The sequence below is a fragment of the Podarcis erhardii genome, assembly GCF_964252035.2.
Source record: "Podarcis erhardii genome assembly, chromosome: 9".
Classification (NCBI taxonomy): domain Eukaryota; kingdom Metazoa; phylum Chordata; class Lepidosauria; order Squamata; family Lacertidae; genus Podarcis; species Podarcis erhardii.
Window position 1 is genome coordinate 70,087,915 of NC_138512.1, and position 25,924 is coordinate 70,113,838.

General features: G+C 44.2%; 2 long non-coding RNA genes across 2 annotated transcripts; both read left to right on the forward strand.

Annotated features, from left to right (window-relative positions):
- The first annotated feature begins 185 nt into the window (after positions 1-185).
- LOC309350443 lies at positions 186-7,749 on the forward strand. The gene is made up of 3 exons (XR_014160377.1): positions 186-717; positions 6,433-6,592; positions 7,018-7,749. It is a non-coding gene; the product is annotated as an uncharacterized lncRNA (long non-coding RNA).
- Positions 7,750-13,167: 5,418 nt separating this feature from the next.
- LOC309350458 lies at positions 13,168-17,787 on the forward strand. Its single transcript, XR_014160395.1, has 3 exons — positions 13,168-13,515; positions 15,000-15,566; positions 17,695-17,787. It is a non-coding gene; the product is annotated as an uncharacterized lncRNA (long non-coding RNA).
- The last annotated feature ends 8,137 nt before the right edge of the window (positions 17,788-25,924 follow it).

Below are 25,924 nucleotides of genomic sequence, written 5' to 3' on the forward strand. Positions count from 1 at the left end.
GGAGAGGTTTGATCTTCTTGCACTCCATGGGACTCTCAAGAGTCTCCTCCAGCACCAGAATTCAAAAGCATCAATTTTTCGGCGATCAGCCTTCTTTCTGGTCCAGCTCTCACTTCCATACATCACTACTGGGAAAATCATAGCTTTAACTATACGCACCTTTGTTGGCAAGGTGATGTCTCTGCTTTTTAAGATGCTGTCTAGGTTTGACATTGCTTTTCTCCCAAGAAGCAGGCGTCTTTTAATTTCGTGACTGCTGTCACCATCTGCAGTGATCATGGAGCCCAAGAAAGTAAAATCTCTCACTCCTTCCATTTCTTCCCCTTCTGTTTGCCAGGAGGTGATGGGCCCAGTGGCCATGGTCTTCGTTTTTTTGATGTTGAGCTTCAGACCATATTTTGCGCTCTCCTCTTTCACCCTCATTAAAAGGTTCTTTAATTCCTCCTCACTTTCTGCCATCAAGGTTGTGTCACCTGCATATCTGAGGTTGTTGATATTTCTTCCAGCAATCTTAATTCCGGCTTGGGATTCATCCAGCCCAGCCTTTACAGCCATAATTTAAAACACACGCAAAGTCAAAAACTACAACAGAACATCAGTTTTAATAAGGACAAACAATAGGTTTTGGTCACAGGACAGTTGCAAGATGGAATTTTCTAGTACAACTTCATGCTTTTAAACAAAGGCCGTCAAGGCTGGACATTTTTAGTTCTAAAGGTAAATGTTTTGGAAACTGAAATATACTCAGAGTCGCAAAGTGATTTCATGCTCTTTATTCAGCTCATAGTGGTGAGGAGGAATGAATGAATGTCCCCTCAAAGTATCTGCTTTATATACATTATTTACACAATGGGCTGCACATGATTGGCTAATTCCAGGATTCTACTGTAGGCCAATCAGGTTGTGGATTCACTTCTATCTGGAGCATGATTGGGTGGTTCCTGCTAACCAATCATACTGCTGCATTGTTCTAGGACCAATCAGACTGCTGCATTCTGAATCCTATTGTTCTAGGACCAATCAGACTGCTGCCTTTTGGAGCCTATTGTTCTAGGACCAATCAGACTGCTGCAGTTTGGATCCTATTCAACTCAGTACATAACACCCCTCCCCTCTAAGTTCCAGTCCTGCCCGGAAGGTCGCATTCATAGTCCTCAAGGTACGCCGGTGGCCTACGTGTGCGTTGCGGCCTGGGGTGTTCCCTGGTCCGGGGTTCAGGTTCTGGCTCGTGTTCCAAGGATGGGGCTGTTTGGTCTGGCGCAACCGGCTCGCTCAGTCGTGGTTCTGGTTCCGGTGTCCTTTCGGCCTCGCGGGTCCTCTCTGTATTTACTGATTCTGCCTCTCCTGCTTGCCCCTGCTGCTCTATGGGCCTCACTGCCCCACTGTTCCCTTGGGACTCCTCTGACCTGTCCTCCTCCTCCTGGTTTTCTCCCGGGAATCGTCGCCGTATCTGGTCGCAGTGGCGGCGCCAGCATTGCCCCCCATCTGTTAGCACCTCGTACGACACGGGGCCCGTGACCCTGGTGACTGTGGCAGGTACCCATGCAGGGCCTGCCCCAAAATTCTTTGCGTACACTGGGTCCTGGGCCTCGAAGGTCCGGGGGTTCCTGCCTTCCCCCACCACTACCTCATCCTGAGCTCTATCGGGGTGAAGGCGGTCCAATCTGATTGCAAGGCGCCAACCCATTAGTAGTTCAGCGGGGCTCCGGCCAGTCGTTGAGCTGGGGGTGCTGTGCTGTGCTAGAAGGAATGTGGCAAGGCGGTACTCCCAATCCCCTTGCGTCATGCGGCGAAGGGTGTCCTTGGTGGTCCGCACCATGCGTTCTGCTTGGCCATTGGTGGCAGGGTGGAATGGCGCCGAACGGATGTGGCGGATGGCGTTCTGCACTGTGAAGGTTTGAAATTCTCCTGATGTAAATGCAGTCCCGTTGTCTGAGACGAGAGTGTCAGGGAGCCCGTGGGTTGCAAACAGCCTGCGTAGTACCCGGATGGCTGCGGACGTAGAAGTGGACGGTACCAGTGCGACTTCCAGCCATTTGGTGTAGGAGTCCACCACTATGAAGAATGTTTTCCCCTGAAAGGGGCCAGCGAAGTCCACATGCAGGCGTGACCATGGTGCTCGGGCGGACTCCCAGGACTGGACTGGGGCCCTTGGGGGATCTGGGCGGGATTCCTGGCAGGCCTGGCAGTGTTTGACCCAGGCCTCTATCTCTCCGTCGATCCCCGGCCACCACACATAACTCCTGGCAAGGGCCTTCATTCTTACTACCCCTGGGTGTGTCTCGTGTAGGGCTGTGAGGACCCTTTTGCGGAGGGGCTGGGGAACAACGACCCTGCTTCCCCATAACAGGCACCCCTTGTGGGCTGACAGTTCATGTTTGCGGGTTGTGTAGCCGGCGAATTCTGGCCCGGGGCTGCGGCTGGGCCATCCCCTCCACACCCAGTCCAGGACCCGGGAGATGACCCTATCTTTCTTGGAATGGTGTGCAACTTCTTGTGCCTGAATGGGGCGGTCAGGAAGCAGCTCCAGGCTCATAACCTCTTGTGCAGGTGCTGGGTCGGGGCCTGTTTCCGGTAGTGGTAGCCTGCTGAGGGCGTCTGCATGGCCCATCGCCTTTCCAGGGCGGTGAATCAGTGCATACTGGTAGCTGGCAAGGAAAATTGACCACCTGAGGACGCGAGGAGACAGCACTTGGGGGGTCTGCTTTTCGGGGGCAAACAAGCCAAGCAACGGCTTGTGGTCAGTCACCACGGTGAAGGGCCGCCCGTACAAGAAATCATGGAATTTTTTTACTCCCTTCACGATTGCCAGACCCTCCTTGTCGATTTGCGAGTAGTTCCGCTCGGTTTCGTTGAGTGTCTGGGAAAAGTATGCTACCGGTACCTCTCTTCCATCCGGGAGTTGGTGTCCCAGGACAGCGCCGATGCCATAGGGCGAGGCGTCGCATGCTAGCACCACCGGCAGCCTCTCGTCGAAGTGTGCCAAGACCGAGTTTGAGACAAGCAAGTCCTTGACTGCCTGGAATGCGGCCTCCTGGCGCTGGCCCCACACCCAAGGGGCCCGCTTGTCCAGGAGTCTGTGTAGGGGCTCCGCTACCGCCGCCTTGTGGGGAAGGAAGGAATGGTAAAAGTTCAATAATCCCAAGAAGGCCTGAAGTTCAGTCTTGTTCTTGGGCGCTGGGGCATCACAAATGGCCCGTACCTTGTCCCCAGTCGGGTGAACCCCTTCTGCATCCACCATAAATCCCAGAAAGTCCACTTGAGGCACTCCTAGTAGACATTTTTCCCGCTTCACCTTGAGACCCGCCATCTGGAAACGGTGCAGAACAGTGCGGAGGCGGTCCTCAAACTCCTCTGGTGTGGGCCCGGCAATCAACACATCATCAAAGAAGGGGGTGACACCAGGAATCCCTTTAAGGAGAGAGTCCATTAGATTCTGGAATATGCCTGGTGCCACGCTGACCCCGAATTGCAGCCGCTTTACCCTGAACGCTCCTCTGTGCGTCACAATCGTCTGTGCCTCTGCTGTGGCCTCATCTACTGGCAGCTGTTGATATGCTTGGGCCAAGTCCAGCTTGCCAAAAAATTTCGACCCAGCCAGGGTGGCAAGGACATGGCTGACCACTGGCACTGGGTATGCATGGGCCATGAGGGCCTTGTTTATGGTACATTTGTAGTCTGCGCAGATGCGGACCGAACCATTAGGCTTGACGGGTGTGACGATTGGGGTTTCCCAGGGGGCATTAGGCACCGGCTCCAGCACTCCTTGCTCCACAAGTCGGTCCAATTCCTCGTCTATACGGGGTTTCAGGGCGAATGGGACCCGGCGGGCCTTGAGCCTGACTGGTCGTACTGCGGGGTCCAGCTGTAGAGCAATGGGGGGGCCCGTATACTGTCCCAATTTCCATTCGAAAACCCCCGGAAACTCCTTGCATATGGCGTCCACGTCCACTTGTAAGCTCATGTGGTTCACCCCGGTGATGGCTAGTCCCAGTGGTCCAAACCATGCCAACCCCAGTAAGCTAATGTAGGGGCCCTTGACCACAAGCAAGTCCAGTTGCCGCGTCCGCCCTCGGTATTGCACCTTGAAGGTCCCCACCCCCATTGTGGGGACCTTACGTTTCTGGAAGTCCCGGAGGGTGAATGGGGCCGGCCTGAGTTTGGGACCCCCAGTAGGACACAGTTTCCTTAAGGTCCTTGCCGAGATTATGGATAGAGTTGAACCCGTGTCAAGCTCCATGCGGCATGGGGCCCCCTCTATCTGTACCTCTACATAAATTTTCTCTACGTTGGGGTGGGGCAACTGGTATACCTGGAAGTCTGTGAGCTCCGTCGAGTTGCCTTGGTGCGTTGGGCCCCGGGACCTGGGGCTCTTGGATTGGTCATCTGATGCCTGGCTTCGGGTGGGCCGAGCCCGACACACCCGGGCGATGTGTCCCAATTTTCTGCACTGCCTGCACTCTGCGTTGCGGAAACGGCAGGTCCTCCTCTCGTGACTTTCTCCACAGCTTGCGCAGTTCCCTCCTTCTCGTCGAGGCAGCTGTGGTATGTGGGCTGCTTGAGTGCGCTGCTGTACTCGGTGCACCTCCTCCCTGTCGGATCCCGAGTCGTTGGTGAGGTCTTCGTGGTGGACCCTCGGTTGGGACGGCTGGCTCAGCCGTGCCTCTTGCGTCGACCTCTCAGCAGCTTCCGTTGCCAGGGCCTCCTCCAGAGCGACCTGGAACGTTAGGTTCTTCTTAGCGTAGAGGCGTCGTTGCAGCTTCTCATCCTTCAGGCCACCGACGAGGCGGTCACGAAGCATGTTCTCCAGCTCTGAGAAGTTGCAGAACCGGGCAGCTTGGCGGAGAGAGGTCACAAACCCAGTTATGGTTTCCCCAGGGGCTTGCCGCTTTGCGTAGAAGGCATTTCGACGAGCCACCACTGAGGGCTGTGGCGAAAAGTGCCCCTTCAGCTGTTCCATTATTGTTTTGTATGGAACAGTAGCGACGTCTTCAGGCGCAAGGAGAGCCCGGGCGATTTCAAATGTCTCCTCTCCGCAGACGCTGAAGAATATTGCCCTCTTCTTGGCGTCTTCTTCATCGGTGACCCCTTTGGCTTCTAGGAGGAAGGTGAAACGGGAGGCGTACGCTTCCCAGTCTCCAGATGCTGGGTTGAATGGCGAGAAGCTGCTGTCAGTTGCCATTCTGAGTTCCTTGTGTCCCGGAGCTGAAGCCTGGATACACGGTGCGAGGCAGCGGTGCGGCAGGTGGCGGTGCTGCGGTGCTGTGTGTGGCAGTCAGCTCAGCGGAATCCCATCCTCGTCGCCAGTGAAATATACTCAGAGTCGCAAAGTGATTTCATGCTCTTTATTCAGCTCATAGTGGTGAGGAGGAATGAATGAATGTCCCCTCAAAGTATCTGCTTTATATACATTATTTACACAATGGGCTGCACATGATTGGCTAATTCCAGGATTCTACTGTAGGCCAATCAGGTTGTGGATTCACTTCTATCTGGAGCATGATTGGGTGGTTCCTGCTAACCAATCATACTGCTGCATTGTTCTAGGACCAATCAGACTGCTGCATTCTGAATCCTATTGTTCTAGGACCAATCAGACTGCTGCCTTTTGGAGCCTATTGTTCTAGGACCAATCAGACTGCTGCAGTTTGGATCCTATTCAACTCAGTACATAACACCGAAACCATTCATGGAAACTATTTAGCAATCTGAGCTTCTACAGGTTTTTCAGGGCTATGGTGTGTTTTAGGGATAAACAATGTTATTTTTACAAAGCAACGCAGTATTTACATAGAATATTTTGGGTGGCTCTAATCCTTCTGTTGTTGTTTAGCTGCTAAATTGCAGGCTGGTGTTACATGGATTATTTTAAAAGAAACCACAGGAGTATCATTTTCCCGATGGTCACCAAGCTGGTTTTCTTTGCATAATACCGAAAGCAGCAATAGTTGTAAAACATGATTACAATGACACAATCCCAGTTCAGGGCTGTTGGGGCACTTAATCAAGTCAGCCTAACATAATTTGGGCTAATTAATTAAGTCAGCCTAACATAATTTGGGGGTGCAAGACCTTTTTTTGCTGGGGGCATTTGGAAGTTGAAACATCAAAGCCATATTTAGCTATGGAAATAATAGCTCAAAGGTGCTGATGTGTACCAGCAATGGAAATGTGGAACAGTGCAGAGGAATATATTGGTACCAGGGAGCTATGTGTCCTTTTCATGAGTGCAGGGTTGAGCCAAGAAGAGTGGAAACAGCTGCTACAAACCAGGATGTTGAGAGGCATTGCTTCTCACTCTTTGGGCAGATAACTCTCCTGTTGGGAAATGGCCTTGAAGGCCCTTAAATCTAGGGGCTGGGTGGGGATTCTTTAATGGACAATTATTTAGTTACCGTACGTAAACTAATTTCTAACCCACTTTTTTTCTAGACAGATATTGCAAAGAGTAAACAGTCATATAAGGGAGGAGTTCGATGAAGTGATACGGAGATCATGACCTGAGAGGGCAACGTCCCCTCTCTTCCTCCAAGGCGCTGTGCCTCTTTGGCATGCCGATCAGAAGCTTGGCGGTTCGAATCTGCGCGACAGGGTGAGCTCTCGTTGTTCTTTCCCAGCTTCTGCAAACCTAGCAGTTTGAAAGCACACCAGTGCAAGCAGATAAATAGGTAGTGTTGTGGCAGGGAGGTAAACGGCGTTTCCGTGCGCTCTGGTTTCCGTCACGGTGTGCCGTTGTGCCAGAAGTGGTTTAGTCCTGCTGGCCACATGACCCGGAAAGCTGTCTGTGGACAAACGCCGGCTCCCTCGGCCTGAAGCAAGATGAATGTTGCAACCCCATAGTCACCTTTGACTGGACATAACCCTCCAGGGGTCCCTTACCTTTTTTTTTTTAAAAAAAAACACCTCTAGCCAATAGGTGGGGGTCACAGGAGGAAAGCCCTGCTGTTCTAGCAGAAATTATTGTGTGGATTTCCACTAGCAAGGGACATGATACTTTTTCTCATTTCTTTCTTTTAGTCAGTGCTGTTTTTCTGGAAAAAGAGATGCCGGAACTCACCATGAACACCTCCCTCATTCTCTTAGAATGGCAATGGCACCTACTTGAGAGGTGCCGGAACTGAGTTCTTGGAAGTTCCCCCTGGGAAAAAATTCCTGCTTTTAATTGTGTTTGTTAATCTTTGCCCCCCTCCCCCATCTCAACATAAGTATGTATCTCTGTGCTGAATACTGAGCAGAGTATATATAAATTTTAAAACATTAAAAACACATAAGACAAATAAAAGGCAGTAATAAATTTCAAGAGTACCACAACAGCTGTGAGAACATTGTTAGCGAAGAATTGGAAGAAACAAGATTTACCAACTATCGAAGAATGGCAGATGAAGATGATGGACTATATGGAATTTGCCGAACTGACCGGGAGACTCCGAGACCAGAGGGAAGAGAAGGTGGAAGAAGTTTAAGGAATATTTGAAAAAAATGTTAATATTTAAACCTTAGAATAGCTTTGGAAGCGGATATAGGCTGTAGGGTTAGAAGTAGAAGATAGGGTATTTTATAATAGTATTATTTGTAAGGGATAAAATGTGAAGTTATTTTAAGTATGATTAAAAAAAAGATGCTTAGAAATTATGATATATGTAAACTGCTAAAGATGAAGTAAAATGAAAATCAGATAGGTGGGACTTGGGGAAGCCAACTTAACAATGTTTAGAAAAATAAGGATATGACAAGAATTTGTTCGTATTATTTGTCTTCTCTGTCTGCGTTTTTTACAGTGGTGCCTCGCAAGACAAAAAGAATCCATTCCACGAGTCTCTTCGTCTAGCAGTTTTTTCATCTTGCAAAGCAAGCCCATTGACGGCTTAGCGGATTAGCGCTATTAGCGGTTTAGTGGCTTTTAGCGGCTTGTTGGCTTAGCGGATAAGCGGTTTAGCGGCTTAGAAAAAGGGGGGGGGGGAGGAAAAAAACCCCGCAGGAACTCGCAAGACATTTTCGTCTTGCGAAGCAAGCCCATAGGAAATTCGTTTTGCGAAGCACCTCCAAAACGGAAAACTCTTTTGTCTAGCGAGTTTTCCGTCTTGCGAGGCATTCGTCTGGCAGGGCACCACTGTATTTGTGTTATAAAATGATTAAAAAAATTTTTGGGGAAAAAAGGAAATTTCAAGAGTACCCGTGGAGGCTGGTCGATTAGGGCGAATGGGACACTGCCTCAGCAACCTCAGCCTGCCTTCTTACTTCCTTCAAGTCCTAGAATCATAGAGTGGGAAGAGATTCCAAAGGTCAACTAATCCAATCCCCTGCAATCCTTCCCACAGCCGTCCCTGGGTTTGCATGAATCACTAACCTTCTGGTTAACAGCCAGATGCACTGTCCATTGTGGGGGGTGCTACTACCTGTTGGCTTCTTCCTCCTCCTTAGTCCCTTGTGCAACTCAGCAGAGAGGAGGATGGTGAGAAAACTATAATTAGTTGGCTCTGCCTGTTATTGGCTTTGGCTCTGCACACTGTTGGGCTTCCTGCCTTCCACCCTACTAGTCCCAATGGGAACCAGCCAGCACTGAAGTGAACAACCATCTTTTTAAAACAAGCACCAACCTTAAGGTTACCAGAGTTAGGTGATAATGTCATAACTGGAGGAGTCTTGCAACTCCTAAGTTGCTTGGCTGGCGAGATGGCAGCTGTCCAACAAACAAAGTTACCAATCACAGCTTTGCCCAATCAAGAGCCTAATGTTATAGCACTACCGGCTATAGTGGAAACTCCTGTAACTTCAAACTATTCATTATCACGTGTGAGAGCCAAAAGGAGCTACTTACTATGTGAGGCTTAATCAAGGAAAATGAAAACCCAGGCATCACTGATTATTTATTTAATATATTCCTGTAGGACATCCAATAGCATATGAAATGTGGGCAATTTGCATAAATAGAAGATTGAAATGTAATATTAAAATACAAAACACTAAGGAAACCAAATGTGATGTATTTTCCTTACTAATGGCAAATGCTACCCTGGGGTTATCTGTCAATATACATTTTTAGCTAATGATGTGTATTGAACATTTAGTTATGACTCTTATCGCAATTGCAGTGCAAAGCCTCCATCCCATTTTGTGTGCAAGGGAACTCACCTTCATTGCAGTGAGATAAGAGGGACTGGTTGGAATGAACGCAACACTAACAGCATAGTCCTTGCCATTTCTTCTCAGAAGTCAGTCCCATTTAATTCAATGGGTCTTACTCACAGGTAAGTAGGCTTAGGACAGCTGTCAGATATGTAGTCATTTTATTGAACACGTAAGGTGAGAAGAAGAAGAGTTTGGATTTGATATCCTGCTTTATCATTACCCTAAGGAGTCTCAAAGCGGCTAACATTCTCGTTTCCCTTCCTCCCCCACAACAAACACTCTGTGAGGTGAGTGGGGCTGAGAGACTTCAAAGAAGTGTGACTGGCCCAAGGTCACCCAGCAGCTGCATGTGGAGGAGCAGGGAATCGAACCCGGTTCCCCAGATTACGAGACTACCGCTCTTAACCACTACACCACACTGGCTCTCTTAGAGAGCCGACTAAGTCAGAATAGACTCACTGAAATGCAAGATACTTTACATTCCAGTGGGTCTACTCTGAGTATGACTTACCTTGGCTATCACACATTATCTCCATGATTCAGATAATGGCTCCAGCATTGCAACTGCTGTATTTGAAAAAAAACATAATTCTCATTAATGGAAACTGGATTCATTGGTCATTGACTACGCTTCACACTAGTAAAGTCTAACAGGCCATGTCTGTGCTTCAACATGAACTGTGTTATGACTTCACCCAGCACAACATAGGAAGATTATCACCTTTGATATATCACTGAGGATAATAACATAAGTTGAAGACACTCCTCCAGTGAGCAAAAATAAATGGATTCATATTAAACTCTCCCTCAAGTCAGAGAAACTTGACTGAGCAACCCAAAGACTCGCTGTAAGGAAAGACAGGTATGTTTAGGGAGGTGGCAGAAATAATGTTAGTCTCACTTGGAACAATGCCAGCTCTACACATGATATTTAATTAGATTTAAGGTTTAAGCTGTGATATGACCTGTGTGGGTTTACCCTCCCAGCATATTTTTAAAATTAGTGTGGGATGATTCAGAAGGAAACCATGCCTGTTCTTACAAGGAAAAGGATTTGGTTTCATCAGTGTGATTCCGTGTACAATAAGAGAGTCGCAGGCCACCAAGGAAAAGGAAATTAGCAAAAATTTCATGGGAAGCCAAACCTTTTTTTCCTGCATAAAAGGCAAGCCCATAAATGGCAGAAGTGTTAGTTATGCCACAATTGTCTTCTGAATAATCCAAGCATTCGAAAAATAAATAAATTATGGTAAGGGTTACTTACGATCACAAAGTAGTCATTCTGATTGAACAGTCTGGTTTCCAAATATGCGTTAACAAGCGGGCAAATTACCCAGGGGCATGACTCAGAGTGGGATAATTCAAGATGATAAAATACCCATTAACTGAAAACAAAAGGAATAATTACAACTCATTTGGGGAATTAACCATTTTGCTAAAAAACAAGGACGGATCTAAAAACCATGTGAAGGACTCTTATAATTGGCCGAGTTAAGATAGCTTTAATTCTTCTTGAGCAGAAGGCACAGCTGTGGAATAAAAAACAGGCAGCGGATTGTCATATGTGACCATGTTGTACATGTATTCTGTGGCCATACAGTGTTGTTGCATCTTGGTGTACATGTAATTCTCATGTGCAATTCTCATGCGCAATTATTTTTACATTGGTTACATGCATTTTCCTACATAAAAGTATTTTCTATGTAACACTGACATGGCCTACTTTATGCATTGTCCCTCTGCCTCTGAGAGACCTCTCTGTGTACATGTTCAGAAGATGATGTAAATGCCATATCATTATGAATACTGTACATGAATTTGAGAATTTAATGCACGTGGTGGTTTCTTGACTTATGTGCACATGGTGAAAAATCTTAGCCTTTTTTTCAAATATATGACCAAGTATATACTTTTTCCAGTAGGAAGATTAATATAGAACTCAAAGCAAAACTAGGGAGTAATTTTTTTAAAAAAGGATGTTATTTAAACTGTACAACAAAATAATAAGAACACACATAATTATAATTATCCATGGATTGCAATGATCCCTAATAGAATTTCATACACAAAGATCACTTCTATACTATTTAATATATTTCTGAAAATGTTTATATTACCATATGTTGAGAGGCAATCTTTCACTTGAAGATCTACCTGTACTGGTTTCTCTCCCCACCCCCCACCCAAATATGGGAGTAATATCACAGGAATTGATTAAAAGCTCCCCTTCAACTGTGTATCTAATGAATATCTCAGACTTCTTCTGCAAACATGAGCCTATTGCTCAGCCTATTCTAAGCTGTACATCTTTATCCCAATGGCTTTACATTTCAGTGCCAAACTACATGTTAAGAGAAGTATGCACTTAAACTGGATACTTTTATTTTGAAGAAAGAACCCTAATCTGAAATGAACTTGGGGGTCTGTGCCAATTTTCTGCTGAACCTCCTCCTATAGCTACTTTGCCCTCAAAGGGACTGTTTGGAGTAAACAAGACTTTCTGGGGTAAATAGCACCTAGTTCAGTGATTTTTGGCAGGACACCAACCTGGAACAGAAACACATTCCAGAATGGGGCCCTGTGGCTGTTTTTTCTTCAAAATAAAAACTTCCCATTTGTCACATCTGGTTTGGGACTTTGCTTCTTAGGCCCAAGTGATTCTTAGTTTAAAGGGGGGCAGTTGTATTGAACAAAATATGCACAGTTGTTAAATATGTTTTTGTGTAAGAACAAATCCTCTTCCCCTGAGCTCCTGACCTGACCACCCTACTCCTGAGTATCACCAGAACCAATCCAATTCAAAAACTCAAATTCTGCTCTTCAGGACTGAGGTGAGGCGTAAATGATTGTTTACGCCATTTCTGTTCACATCAACAGAACTGCAGCAATGCAGATGCCAGAACAATCCACTTTTTGTACTTTCCTAGTGATGAGTTGCGTTCCATGCAAGTTAAATTGTATGAAAGTGAGCTGAATGTTTCACTAAACCCTTAGCTTGTGTCTGAGCAAGTCAGGGCAACTAGCAATTTGCATACAGGCCTCTGGAATACCCCCCCTTCCCCTTGAAATTTTATCTATCTATCTATCTATCTATCTATCTATCTAGGCTTTTTATGTTGACTACAAAATGTGGGTGGTGATTTTGGGTAAAGAGGTTACAACTGGGGAGAAGAGAGTTAGCTCTCTCTTCCCCTGCTGTGATTCACCACCACCACCACCAAAAACACCCCCTTTTGTTGGCATCCATCTGTCTCGAGAGACAATGGAGTGTGCCTTCAGAAGTGAAGTCAAATCCCTGTGTTAGCAGCACCAAAGTGACTTCCCCATTGCAGAAGCCAGGACAGTGTGCAGGGAGGTCCTCAGCTGATGTGGTCCAAAGGATAGCAGAGCCATGCTTTGGGCTCCAGCTTGGCTGCAGGAGTTGCTGAAAGGAGGGGTACAAGGCACCATCCAACCACCTTAGGGACTCCACTCCAGATTTGTGTAGGGTTTACTCCTTAGCCCTTTCTTCTGAAGACAACCTGCAAGGCAGCAGAGCTTTAGGGTCAGTTTTCCTTCTCTTAGATGGGCTACATTCCCAGGTTTACCCCACTTCCTTCTACAGCACGTGGAGAAAACACCTTCTTGGCCATTGGACCCATGACTGGTCTCGTCTGCTCAATCTACTGGCAGATGTCTTCACATGCAGAGGAAATGCCAAACTCACTGAGGGTTTGAGATCTATTGGCTACCCTTACCAGTCAAAGCCATTCCCCGGGGTGTGACGCGGTTGCATGCTGACAGCTTCTAGGAGCCACAGACGAGAGCTGAGTGCAGGGTGGGGACCAAAGGTGGACAAACTACCCCAGAAGAAGCATGACATGTCCCCAGTGGCGTAACGTGGGGGGTGCAGGGGGGGCCGGCCGCACCGGGTGCAACATCTGGGGGTTAGGGGTAGGGTTAGGGTTAGGGTTAGGGGGCGCAAACCCACAGGTTAGGGGGCGCAAATTACTTGCCTTGCCCCGGGTGCTGACAACCCACGCTACGCCACTGCATGTCCCATCTACTGTAACACCCCATACACCCCAAAACACTCCTGAACACACCATGATCAGAAATGGAAATCTCTGCAGTGCAATTTAAATTACAGCAATTACAAGATTAAAATAAGAGGAAAAACAACCTAATCTATTTTTCTCTAGATAGAAACACATACAAATATGGGAGTAAACTTAAAAATATGTGTCATAATAAATACAGTCAGTAACTGCATTGGATTTGAAATTGTTTTCATATATGTAACTTTTTAGTTTTTAGTTTTTTATTTTTTAAATTATTGAATAAAACAAAGTATATAGGATTGCAGACAACTAGAATAATTTTTTTCCCTGGGTCATTTTTATAATAGTAATAATAATAATAATAATAATAATAATAATAATAATAAAAAATAAATTTTATTTATATCCCGCCCTCCCCAGCCGAAGCTGGGCTCAGGGCGGCTAACAACACTAAAACAGTACAACATTATAAAACATTATAAAAATTAATTAATATCAAAATTGATGGCAACCATAAACTAAAGTTTTGTAAAGATTGCCAAAGGAGGGAGTCAGGCTGCGCCCTGACCAAAGGCCAGGCGGAACAGCTCTGTCTTGCAGGCCCTGCGGAAAGATGTCAAGTCCTGCAGGGCCCTTGTCTCTTGTGACAGAGCGTTCCACCAGGTTGGAGCCACAGCCGGAAAAGCTCTGGCTCTAGTTGAGGCCAGCCTAACCTCTCTGTGGCCTGGGACCTTCAAGGTGTTTTTATTTGAAGACCGTAAGTTCCTCTGTGGGGCATACCAGGAGAGGCGGTCCCGTAGGTACGAGGGCCCTAGGCCGTATAGGGCTTTGAAGGTTAAAACCAGCACCTTAAACCTGATCCTGTACTCCACCGGGAGCCAGTGCAGCTGGTATAGCACCGGATGAATGTGATCTCTAAGGGAAGACCCCGTAACTCCAGCGGGTGCAGAATGCCGTAAGGAGTCTCGCTGCGGCATTCTGCACCCGCTGGAGTTTCTGGGTCAGTCTCAAGGGCAGCCCCACGTTGAGCGAGTTACAATAATCCAGTCTGGAGGTGACCGTCGCGTGGATCACAGTGGCTAGGTCAGGGCGAGAGAGGTAAGGAGCAAACTGCTTAGCTTGGCGGAGATGAAAAAATGCCGCCTTTGTTATAGCTGCAATCTGCGCCTCCATGGAGAGGAAGGTATCGAAGATTACACCCAAACTCTTAACGGACGGTGCTGGCACTAATTGCACCCCCGCAAGAGATGGGAGTTGCCCCCTCAGTCCCATGTCATCCCGTCCCAGCCAGAGGACCTCTGTTTTCGAAGGATTTAACTTCAACGGGCTCCCACGTAACCATCCAGCCACAGCCTCCAAGCATCTGATCAGTGTGTCTGGGGCCGAGTTCGGGTGGCCGTCCATCAACAGATAGAGTTGGGTGTCATCAGCATACTGATGGCAGCCCAGCCCAAAACTCCGGACAAGCTGGGCGAGGGGGCGCATAAAGATGTTAAAAAGCATCGGGGAGAGTATTGCACCCTGGGGCACACCACACACCAAGGAGTGGCGGGATGACAATTCCCCCCCAAGTGCCACCCTCTGTCCCCGACCAGAGAGAAACGAGCGCAGCCATTGAAGGACTGTGCCCTGGATCCCCACGTCGGCAAGGCGGTGGTCCAGGAGTTCGTGATTGACCATGTCGAAGGCTGCTGACAGGTCTAGAAGAATCAGCAGCCCCGACCCGCCTCGATCCAGCTGCCTGCGGAGATCATCTGTTAGGGTGACCAGAGCCGTCTCGGTCGCATGACCAGCGCGGAAGCCGGACTGGAATGGATCCAGAGCCGATAGTAACAATACTTAATACTTAATAATAGTTAATCATCCTAACAATGATAATTAACTAATTAAAAATACAATATAGAATTGTTAACATTTTTGTAATCTGGTGTTGTTTCATAAAACTGCTGCTAAATCATGACTCATTGTGTGTTTTAACTGTTCTTATATATGTAATTGTTTTATATATGTTTTTCTTTCATTGTGAAATCACTTTGAAGTTATTCATAAGGACGCCATTCGTAAGTGAAATTAATAAATAAGCAATGCATGTTCCTTTTTTGTCTCCAGCTTTCAGCCACTGCACGCACTGCACCAACAGGCAGAGACCAGCCCATCTGTGGCCAATAATAATAATAATGTTGGGCCGGGTCTGGATTTCATAATGCAAGAAAAATCCCTGCTCACGTGTTATTTCTTTCTTTTGTGTATATATGTGCAGGATTCCTTACATGCCCTTCGCCGTCAGGTCCCAGGGCAGGTTACAACAGTAGCATCTGCAATTATGAAAACAACAAAAACCCATGACGCATAAAACCATTCCAAATGGAACAGAACAATATAAATTCAGCCAAAGAGGTGGATCCCATAAAAACTTAAGTATCTTAACTGTTAAAGGCCGGGGTAAAGAGGTGCTTCTTCAGCATGTGGTAAAAATTATACAACGAAGGTGCATAAGAAGCTGCTTTTACTGAGCCAGACACACTATCTACCCCGAGTGGCAGCCATACCGCACTATTTACAGATTTGAAAATAAGGGACCGGCAGCCTCGAAAATAAGGGATCAGCAGCCAAAATAAGGGATCAACAATAACTTTGATAAAATACATATTTTGTTGCATGCAAATGGCTTTAGATACCTATTAGGTCAATAAATTACCATATAGCATATATTCAACACAAAAAAGCAGCAACAATTTGTTGTTGACAAAGGACAGCTTCAGTAGCTTATTTAAGGGACATCATCAATAAGGGACAGCAGCGGGACATGGCGCTGGGATAAGGGACTGTCCCACCAAATAATGGACACTTGACAGCTATGGTGGCAGTTACTTTCCAGGGTTACAGGCAGATAGTCTCTCCCATCCCTTCCAATTCAATGCCAGGGATTGAACCTGAGACCTTCTGCATGCAAAGCAAATGTCCTGCCACTGAGTTACTATGGCCCTTTACAAAACACACCTTTGTGGGGAGGGAGTTGTACTGTTCAGGGACTTCCACGAAGGAAGCCTTCATCCAGGCTGCCATTCCTCATACTTTAAAAGGGACAAAACCATCAAGAGGGATGAGGGATAAATTCGATTCAGTTTGCATTTAAATGCAAACTTACCCACACACATTTCTTAAGACGAAATGTATTCTTTGAAATTCACACTTCTCGAAAATTTGCAGTGAAATTTGCAAACTAAGTAATGTGTAGAAAAATGCATATACAGTAGTACCTTGGTTTTCGAACGTAATCCGTTCTAGAAGACCGTTTGAGTTCTGAAATGTTCAAAAACTGAAAACTCCATACGGAAGCCTCAATATGGAAAACTCACTACGGAAGCTGCATGGCATGTGCAACTTCCAAGGTGTGTTTGAAAACTGAAGCATTTAGGGGGATGGGAATTACGTTAAACTGGGTAATGGAGGATGATTGCAATTTGGGGATAAGAATTTGTTGAACCTAATTGTTTATTTGGAAGATTTGGAATACATGAGGGGGTGGGGAGGGGAAGTCCTAGTTATTGGAAAAAGTTTATAAATTGGATTTAATTTGTTTTAATTTGGAAAACCTTAATAAAAATTATTTAAAAAAAAAAAAAGAAAACTGAAGCATTTACTTCCAGGTTTACGGTGTTCTAAAACCGAAATGTTCGTCAACGGAGACATTCAAAAAATGAGATACCACTGTATTAGCATAAGGTATGCATAAAATTGTATATTTTTCTTGGGGAAAAAATAAAAATGCCATGGGTGCCTCTGAGAGGAAGGATGAGATATTAATATTAATAATAATTCTATTATTTATACTCACCCATCTGGCTGGGTTTCCCCAGCCACTCCGGGCAGCTTACAGTATATCTAAAAAATTATTATCATTGGAAAATTGTTGTGAGGAACACGTATATTAGGAAAGTATTGCACTAAAATTTGCTGATTTTTCATGACTATTAATTAAAAAAATGCAAGCTGCTGTTTAAAACTGAATTAAAGAATGGGAAAATGAAAAACTAGGAGAAACTGCAATGGATAGATTCATTCCTCCCTAATCTTAACACCTGGTGAATGGCCTGACCTGGGGCCCTGATGGTACTCTCTGAGTTTCTCTGTCCAGTTTTGTTCCGGGATCAGCCACAAAGGATGACCAGGGCAAGGCCTTAGCATCATGATGCAAGAACAAGGCCCACATGCCTGGCTGTTGCGGCTGCTTTCTTGGAAGGGTTGCTGGCAGCGCCTTCCAGGTTGTCCTTTGGGTTGTGTGGGTGGGCCCTTGGAAGCGCAGTCTGGCCAAGAGACAAATTGGTTTTGTGTGTATATGGAGCATCCATTTAGCTGTTCTCTCCCTGACAGATAATGAGCCATTAAGGATCTGATCCACCGAGCAGATCAAGAGAGAATTCAGAAAGACAATTTGACAAAAGGCACTTCAGCGTTAATTTACCTTGTTTGTTTTGTGTGTGTAATAAAAATATAACCCTGAGCTCTCCATATTTACCTGCAGAGAGCCCATGGGATGATAAAAGTCTGCATTTTCATCGCATCAAGTCCAGCAAAGGCATCTTCTTCATTTATTTCAGTCCTCAAAAATTACTGAATTAATATTTGGAGAGCGTGGTTACCGTATCTCTCAGCCAACAATGTGTCAGACACCTAGCCGTCATCTCTTATCACAATGTGAGTCAACTTCTTGCCTGGGGGTTTAGACAGGGGGAAGGGTTTAAATGCTGGTAGTAGACAGGGCTGAAGATAGCAGTGAGTGGAACCAGAGTCAAAAGTGGGTAGTCAACCCCTCTAATCTATGTCACCCCCTTTCCTCCCTCCTTGCTGCCTGCCTGAAAAGAAGCTGCTTGGCTTGTTCACTCCAATGTAAATAAATCATTTGCAACAGACTCCAATGTGTGTAGGAGAGGAATTCACCGCCCAGCCTTTCTGCAAAACCATCCCAAAGTCTCCAACATGACTAGATCCAGCCAGCTCGGTTTCCTTTGGGGACGGGGGCCTCTCTGGGCTTAATATAGTGACAAGTACTTTTTTGGCACTTACAAAAAATAAATAAATGCAAGCCACATACTTCTCCTTCTTATTCTCATGTAGAAAGGATCGTAAACAAGCTGCTGTAGAAGAAAACTGGAAGGAAGAATGACAGGCTGAGCAGACAGTTTGGAAGAGCAGTTTCACCAGTAATGATTAACAAATACCATATGACGACAAAGCAAAAATACCAGCCTTACCCAGTAACATCCTCCAAGGTGCAGGGGTCAGGAGTGGGAAATCACTGAATCATTGTGACTCTGGGTTTTATCTGCTTTCCTTTGCCAATAAAGATACACCTCGTTTCGTAGTGGCTTCAATCTCAGCTAGCTTCAGTGACTCAGTAATGTAGTGCAGGGGTCAGCAAACTTTTTCAGCAGGGGACCAGTCATCTGTCCCTCAGAACTTCTGGGGGGCCGGCCTATATTTTTTTTTGGGGGGGGGGAATGAACGAATTCCTATGCCCCGCGAATAACCCAGAGATGCATTTTAAATAAAAGAACATTCTGCTCATGTAAAAAACACCAGGCAGGCCCCACAAATAACCCAGAGATACATTTTAAAATAATGAGTCCATAAGTGACTGTGGAGGCCAATTCTGGATCCACACGTCCTTCCACAGTAGGGACACAGGTTTCTGGGCAGGAGTTGGTCACGGTGAGGGTTTGCCAGACATGCCTTCCTCTTAGCAAGTTTCTCCCTTTCGTCCTAAGTTCAAGCATCTTCAAAGCCCATGACACCTTTGGTAAAGGCTGTTCTCCAGTTGGAGCACTCACAGGCCAGTGTTTCCCAGTTGTCAGTGTTTATACAACATTTTTTTAGATTTGCCTTGAGAGAGTCTTTGAACCTCTTTTGTTGACTACCAGCATTACGCTTTCCATTTTCAAGTTCAGAATAGAGTACAGTGGTACCTCAGGTTACATACGCTTCAGGTTACAGACTCTGCTAACCCAGAAATATTACCTCAGGTTATGAACTTTGCTTCAGGATGAGAACAGAAATTGTGCGGTGGCAGTGCAGCGGCAGCAGGAGGCCCCATTAGCTAAAGTGGTACCTCAGGTTAAGAACAGACCTCTAGAACAAATAAAGTACGTAACCAGAGGTACCACTGTAGTTGTTTTGGAAAACGATAATTACGGTAGGCATTTGAACAACATGACCAGTCTAACGAAGCTGATGCTGAAGAATCATTGCTTCGACACGGGTGATCTTTGCTTCTTCTTAGTATCGAAAATGGGATTGTGTCCCTCTAAGACCGTGGGCACAAATCATCAGAAATGTACCATAAAAAGACATATCGAGAGGCCTTGAAAGCTTTGCTGTGGCCTGGTGCAAAGCAGCCAAATGATGGTGATCAGCTGCTCAAAAAAGGCTTATCCCATGGTAATGGCCCCCGCCAAGGAGTGCTTTAAAGAGATCTCCATGCAGCAGTTCTGACCAGTGTACAGTGTATATAAAACCAGTGTGTGCTTTTGCCACATTAAAATAAGTTCAGAGGTCCATATACCATGTGCATCAGCAGCACCTTTTGTCATGAATTGTACAGTTCCTGAACATGCATGTAATTGAAGGAATCTTAACTACAGCCTGTAGGGAAATTGGGCATGAATATGCCTGTCTGAGACTAAACTGCTTTTGACGCACCCAATACTTGGCTTCCACTTGCAGCGCTGCACAAGCAACTAAATGGAGACAAAGGGTGATTAGAAATAATTAAATGTGCTGGTTTGGCCAATTCTGATGACTTAGTTAAAATAATTTCCCTTTTGTCTACCCAAGAGAAATATGTGACATTCCAAGCTGCAGGATTTGCCCAGAAACTGAGAACCAAACTGAGTCTGGTAAATGCTCTAAGCTATGGAAGTGTATGCATGCACATACCAAAAAAAGCCTTTAAACACATGCTTTCCCAGGCACCTTGCTAGTTTCATTGCTTGCTTGCATAGTTTAACCTTGGGTGTTGTTTTATCCCAGTCCCGAGTTTATCCGCTTGCACGGGTGAACAAGTTTTGTAATAATCAAATAGATCTAACAATACATATTTGACCTTAAGACCAAATCTCTCGAGGGTTGGAACCCTGTTGTGCTTTTAAGATGTGGATATTTGTACATGTCACTAGTCTGGCTTGGCCAATATACAGTGGTGCCTCGCAAGACGAAAAGAATCCGTTCCGTGAGGCTCTTCGTATAGTGATTTTTTTTCGTCTTGCGAAGCAAGCCCATTGACAGCTTAGCGGATTAGCGCTATTAGCGGTTTAGCGGCTTTTAGTGGATCAGCTGTTAAGCGGCTTAGCGGCTTAGGAAAAGGGGGGGAAGGGGGAAAAACCCGCAGGAACTCGCAAGACATTTCATCTTGCGAAGCAAGCCCATAGAGAAATTTGTTTTGCGAAGCGCCTCCAAAACGGAAAACCCTTTCGTCTAGCGGGTTTTCCGTCTTGCGAGGCGTTTGTCTTGCGGGGCACCACTGTACCTTGGTTCTCAAATGCCTTAGTTCTCAAACGCCAAAAACCCGGAAGAAAATGTTCCGGATTTTGAACGTTTTTCGGAAGCCAAATATCCGATGTGGCTATTGTTTCTGGGGCCCCTGCACCAAGCAGAAGCTGCGCCTTGGTTTTTGAATATTTTGGAAGTCAAACGGAATTCTGGAACGGGTAAGTTTGGTGCTTTTGTTTTTGCTATTTAATTTGCATTTTTGTTTTTGAGGTTTTTTCAGTTAATCTGTTTTTGTGACTGTGTGGAACCCAGTTCAGCTACCGATTGATTGATTGTGTGACTGCAGAATGGATAAAAGCCCCCCATCCAAACAATGACTATCATTAGTGCAGGTAAGGAAAAAAATAATTTTAATTTTTATCATCTACAATACTGTCTTATTTATTTTATAGTACAGTACATTGATTATTGCTTTCATTTTATGGATCAACTCGTTAGATAGGAAAATTCATGTTAAACTGCTGTTTTAGGGGTTGTTTTTTAAAAGCCTGGAACGGATTACGTAATCCACTTTGCATTGCTTTCTATGGGAAAGCGTGCCTTGGTTTTGGAATGCTTTGGTTCTGGAGTGGACTTCCGAAACAGATTAAGTTTGAGAACCAAGGTACCACTTGTACACCCAAGAAGCCAATTGTAACTCATCAGCCATGAATGGCTGTTACCAGAGGTTTGATCACTTGTTTTCGCTTGGTGGTGGAAAGCAAGTTGTGCAAGCCAATAGACCAGAGATTTGGAGCCTTTGGCCCTCTGGGAGTTGCTAGACTGTGGCTCCCATCACCACTGACCATCAACAATGCTGACTTAAACTGATGGGAGTTGGGAGTTCAACATCTGTAGGGTACCATTTTGGCTACACCTGTGATGCACCAAATTGGCTCCACTGTCTCATTTCCAATGGGTCTCATGCTTCCAAGGACTTTTTTTTTTTTCATTTTAAAATTTTTTTATTGATTTCATTATAAATACAGTATATCCGAACTTCAACACTTTTCATTCATTTTTGACTTCCTTCAGCGACGTTGACATTCCTTCGAATTTGAATCTTTAAATCACATTCCATCCTTACATATTGCCATACATACCTCCCTTTATATATTATTTCGATTTGAACAATACTTGTTAGTTCTTTACAGTGCCTCTTTAAAACCCACTAGCGTTGTATTTACAAAACATTTATTCTCCAGATAACCCACAAATTTCCCCCAATCTTCAATAAACTTTTGATCTTTTAAGTATCTTAATTTCCCTGTTAATTTATCCAACTCAGCGTATTCTATCAATTTTGCTCTCCACTCTGCAACTGTTGGCATTTCTTCCTGCTTCCACCTCTGGGCTATCACAATTCTGGCTGCTGTGACCGCGTACTGGAATAGTTTACAATCCTTTCTCCTAATATCCTTTCCCATAATGCATAGTAGAAAAGCTTCTGGTTTTTTTACAAAAGTATAACCCAACATCTTTTTCAGTTCATTGTATATGTCCTCCCAGAAGCTTTTAACTTTCTTGCACTCCCACCATTGATGATAAAACGTCCCCTCCATAAGTTTACACTTCCAACACTTATTATCTATCTTGTACATCTTAGCTAATTTTACAGGAGTCATATACCACCTGTATTGCATCTTCATTACATTTTCTTTTAGTAGTGTACAGGCTGTAAACTTTATATTTACTCTCCACAGCTTTTCCCAGTCTTCCATTTGGATATTATACCTTAAATCCCTTGCCCATTGTACCATCACTGACTTCACTTCCTCATCCTTCGTATTCCACTCCAGCAGTAGTTTATACATTTTGGAAAGGTTCTTATAATCACTATTTATTATCTCTTTTTGGAATATTGATTCTTTTTCTTCGTATCCTCTTTCCTTCACCTCTATTTTAAACATCTCATTTATCTGGAAATAATGCAGCCAGCCTTGTGTAAGCATTTTAACCTGGTCGTATGGTTTAACTTTCCACTTCCCTCCTTCGTAGACAACCATATCTCCATACTTCCCCCATTTTTCCTTCATGTTAACTTTCTTTACACCTATCATCTCCTGTGGGGACAACCAATGTGGTGTTCTCGGTTCTAATATGTTTTTATATCTGTCCCAAACCTCTATTAATGGACCTTTAAAAATGTGGCTACCAAATCCCCTATGCACTCTCTTTTTATCCTTCCATAAATACGCGTGCCACCCAAACCTGTTGTTATACCCCTCCAAATCTAGTAGCTCTTTGTTCTCTAACTTTACCCATTCTTTTAACCAGCACAGACATGATGCTTCGTAATAAAGTCTCATGTCTGGTAAGGCGAAGCCCCCTCTTTCTGTTGCATCTGTTAACAACTTAAATTTAATTCTGGGTTTCTTCCCTTCCCAGACATATCTGGAGATCGCTTTTTGCCATTCTTTAAAGTCCTTTGTTCCTTTTAAAATGGGCAATGTTTGGAACAGGAACAACAACCTGGGTAGCAGCATCATCTTCACCATAGAGATTCTTCCCCAGAATGATAATTTCATCCTGGTCCAGAGCACCAGATCTTTTTTAATTTTATTCCACACCGGTACATAGTTATTTTGGTATAGGTCGATGTTTTTGTTGGTAATCCAGATACCTAAATATTTTATCTTTTTGACAACCTCAATTTCAGTTTGTTGTTGCACTGTTGTAACCTTATCTTGCTCCATATTTTTAATAATCATCTTGGTCTTACTCTTATTCAATTTGAAACCTGCAAGTTTCCCGAATTGTTCCACCTCATCCAAAAACGCCCTTATGCTTTCTATAGGTTCTTCCACCGTTAAGACCACATCATCTGCATAGGCTTTAACCTTGTACTCATTAAAGCCTAATGTTACCCCTTTAATTTGTTTGTTTTGTCTAATTGCATTCAATAACACCTCCAAAACCATTATGAAGAGCAGAGGCGAGAGCGGGCAGCCCTGCCTCGTTCCTTTACATATTTTTATGTCTTCAGTAATAACATTATTAATTATCAGTCTCGCCTTCTGCTCTGTGTAAATTGCCTTTATCCCATTTAAGAACTTTTGTCCCACCTCCATAGCTTCCAAATTCTTTAACATAAATTCCCAAATTACATTATCGAAGGCTTTCTCCGCATCTAAGAAAATTAAGCTTGCTGGTTTGTCGCATCTATCAGAAAGATACTCGATGATATTAACTATATTTCTCGTATTGTTTCTTATAAACCTTCCAGGAAGAAAGCCCGCTTGGTCTTCATGTATCAACTTTATTAATATCTTTTTTAATCTTTTAGCCAAAACTCCGGCAAATATTTTATAGTCCGTATTTAATAAGGAGATGGGTCTGTAATTCTTGATTTGAGTTAGGTCCGAGTCTTGTTTTGGGATGATTGTGATAAGGGCCTCTTTCCAGGAGCCGGGAATATCTTTTCCTGTTAGGATGTTATTCATTACATCAGTTAGCGGCATCATTAACGTGTCTTTCATTTCTTTATAGTAACTTGAAGTAAACCCATCTGGGCCCGGGGCCTTTCCTCTTTTTAATTCTTTTATCACTTCTTCTACCTCTTCTCTACGAATTGGGGCATTTAGCTGTTCTTTTTGATCTGATGACATCTTCTTTACCATCTTTTCTTTTAGGTATCTTTCTATTTTTTTCTTATTATTCCTTTCTTTGTACCTATACAGTTGCTCATAGAAATCCTGAAATCCTTTTCTAATTTCTTTCGAATCAGTTGTTTCTTCTCCATTTATTGTTATTTTACTAATTGTATTTTGCTCTTTCCTTTTTTTGACTTGCCACGCAAGCCATTTTCCTGACTTATTTGCATATTCAAAGTTTTTTTGTCTTAATCTTTTAATATTCCACTCAACCTCCTTATTAATTATCATTGCGAATTGGGTTTGAAGGGATTTTATTTCCTGCATTATCTTTTCGTTGTTTGGTTTTTTAATCAGTTTTTGCTCATAGTCCATAATCTGTCTCAAAATCTCTTTTGACCTCTTTTCCTTAATCTTATTTTTCAATGCATTTTGTTGGATGAAGAGGCCCCTCATTACAGCCTTACTTGCATCCCACACCGTGCTTGTTTTCACCCCTTTATCTAAGTTATCCAAGAAGTATTCCGCTAATTTCTTCCGTATTCTTTCAGTAAATTTTTGATCATCCCATAAATTATCGTTTAGTCTCCATCTAAAAGTCCGTTCTTCTACTCCCTTCATCTCCATTTCTATTGGGTTGTGGTCTGATATAACTTTAGCCTGAATTTCGATTTTCTTTATTCTTGGTGTCAGCTCACTCGATATCCATATTTGGTCAAGTCTTGAAAACGACTGATTCGGTTCCGAATGATAAGTGAATTGTTTCTCTAGGGGGTGTTTCAACCTCCATATATCTATTAAGTTGCAATTTTTAATCAACGTAAAGAAGGTCTTAGGAAGTTTTCCTTCACTGTTCTTTGATTTTCTTACTCTGTCCATTTCAATAGAGGTCACATCATTCATATCTCCCATTATAATAATTTTTTGGTCCGCATATTCAAATAACTTTTCTTCCAGTGAGCTAAAAAATTGTGTCTTATTTCCATTAGGCGCATAAATCCCTACTATTATCATTGTTTCACCTTGCCAACAAATGCGCACCGCAATTATTCTCCCTTCCTCATCCTTAAATAGTTGGTGAGCTTCAATTTTATTTTTAATATATAGTACTACTCCCCTTTTTTTCTCTTTGTCTGAGGAGATAAATTCATTCCCTAGCCTCCTATTGATCAGAATTTTCCTGTGTTTCTTAGCCACATGTGTCTCTTGAAGGCATATGACATCTAGGTTCTTCTTTTTTAATATATGCTCAATACCGTTCCGTTTCTTCTTATCGTTCATCCCATTGATGTTCCAACTCCATAATTTTAGTGTCATTTTTTTTTTTTTGAGATTTAACCACTAATTAAATTTGAGTTTAAATTTAAGTTTTTAGCTAGAGTCTTTCTGTTTCTTCTTCTTCTTCCTCTTCTACGTCTTCCTCCGACTTTCTTCTAATCTGTTCTTCCTCTTCTCCCAGCTCTGAGTCCTCCCTCTGTCTTGTTCCACCTTCAGCTCCTTTCGGTTCCTCCTCTCCTTGTTGAAGTTCTTTGTATCTTCTGGTAAACTTTCCTATTTCCTCTGGGCTTGTTAATCTTCTTTTGACTCCTTTATAGAAAAAAGAGACGCCCTCCGGAAATTCCCAGCGGAAATCTA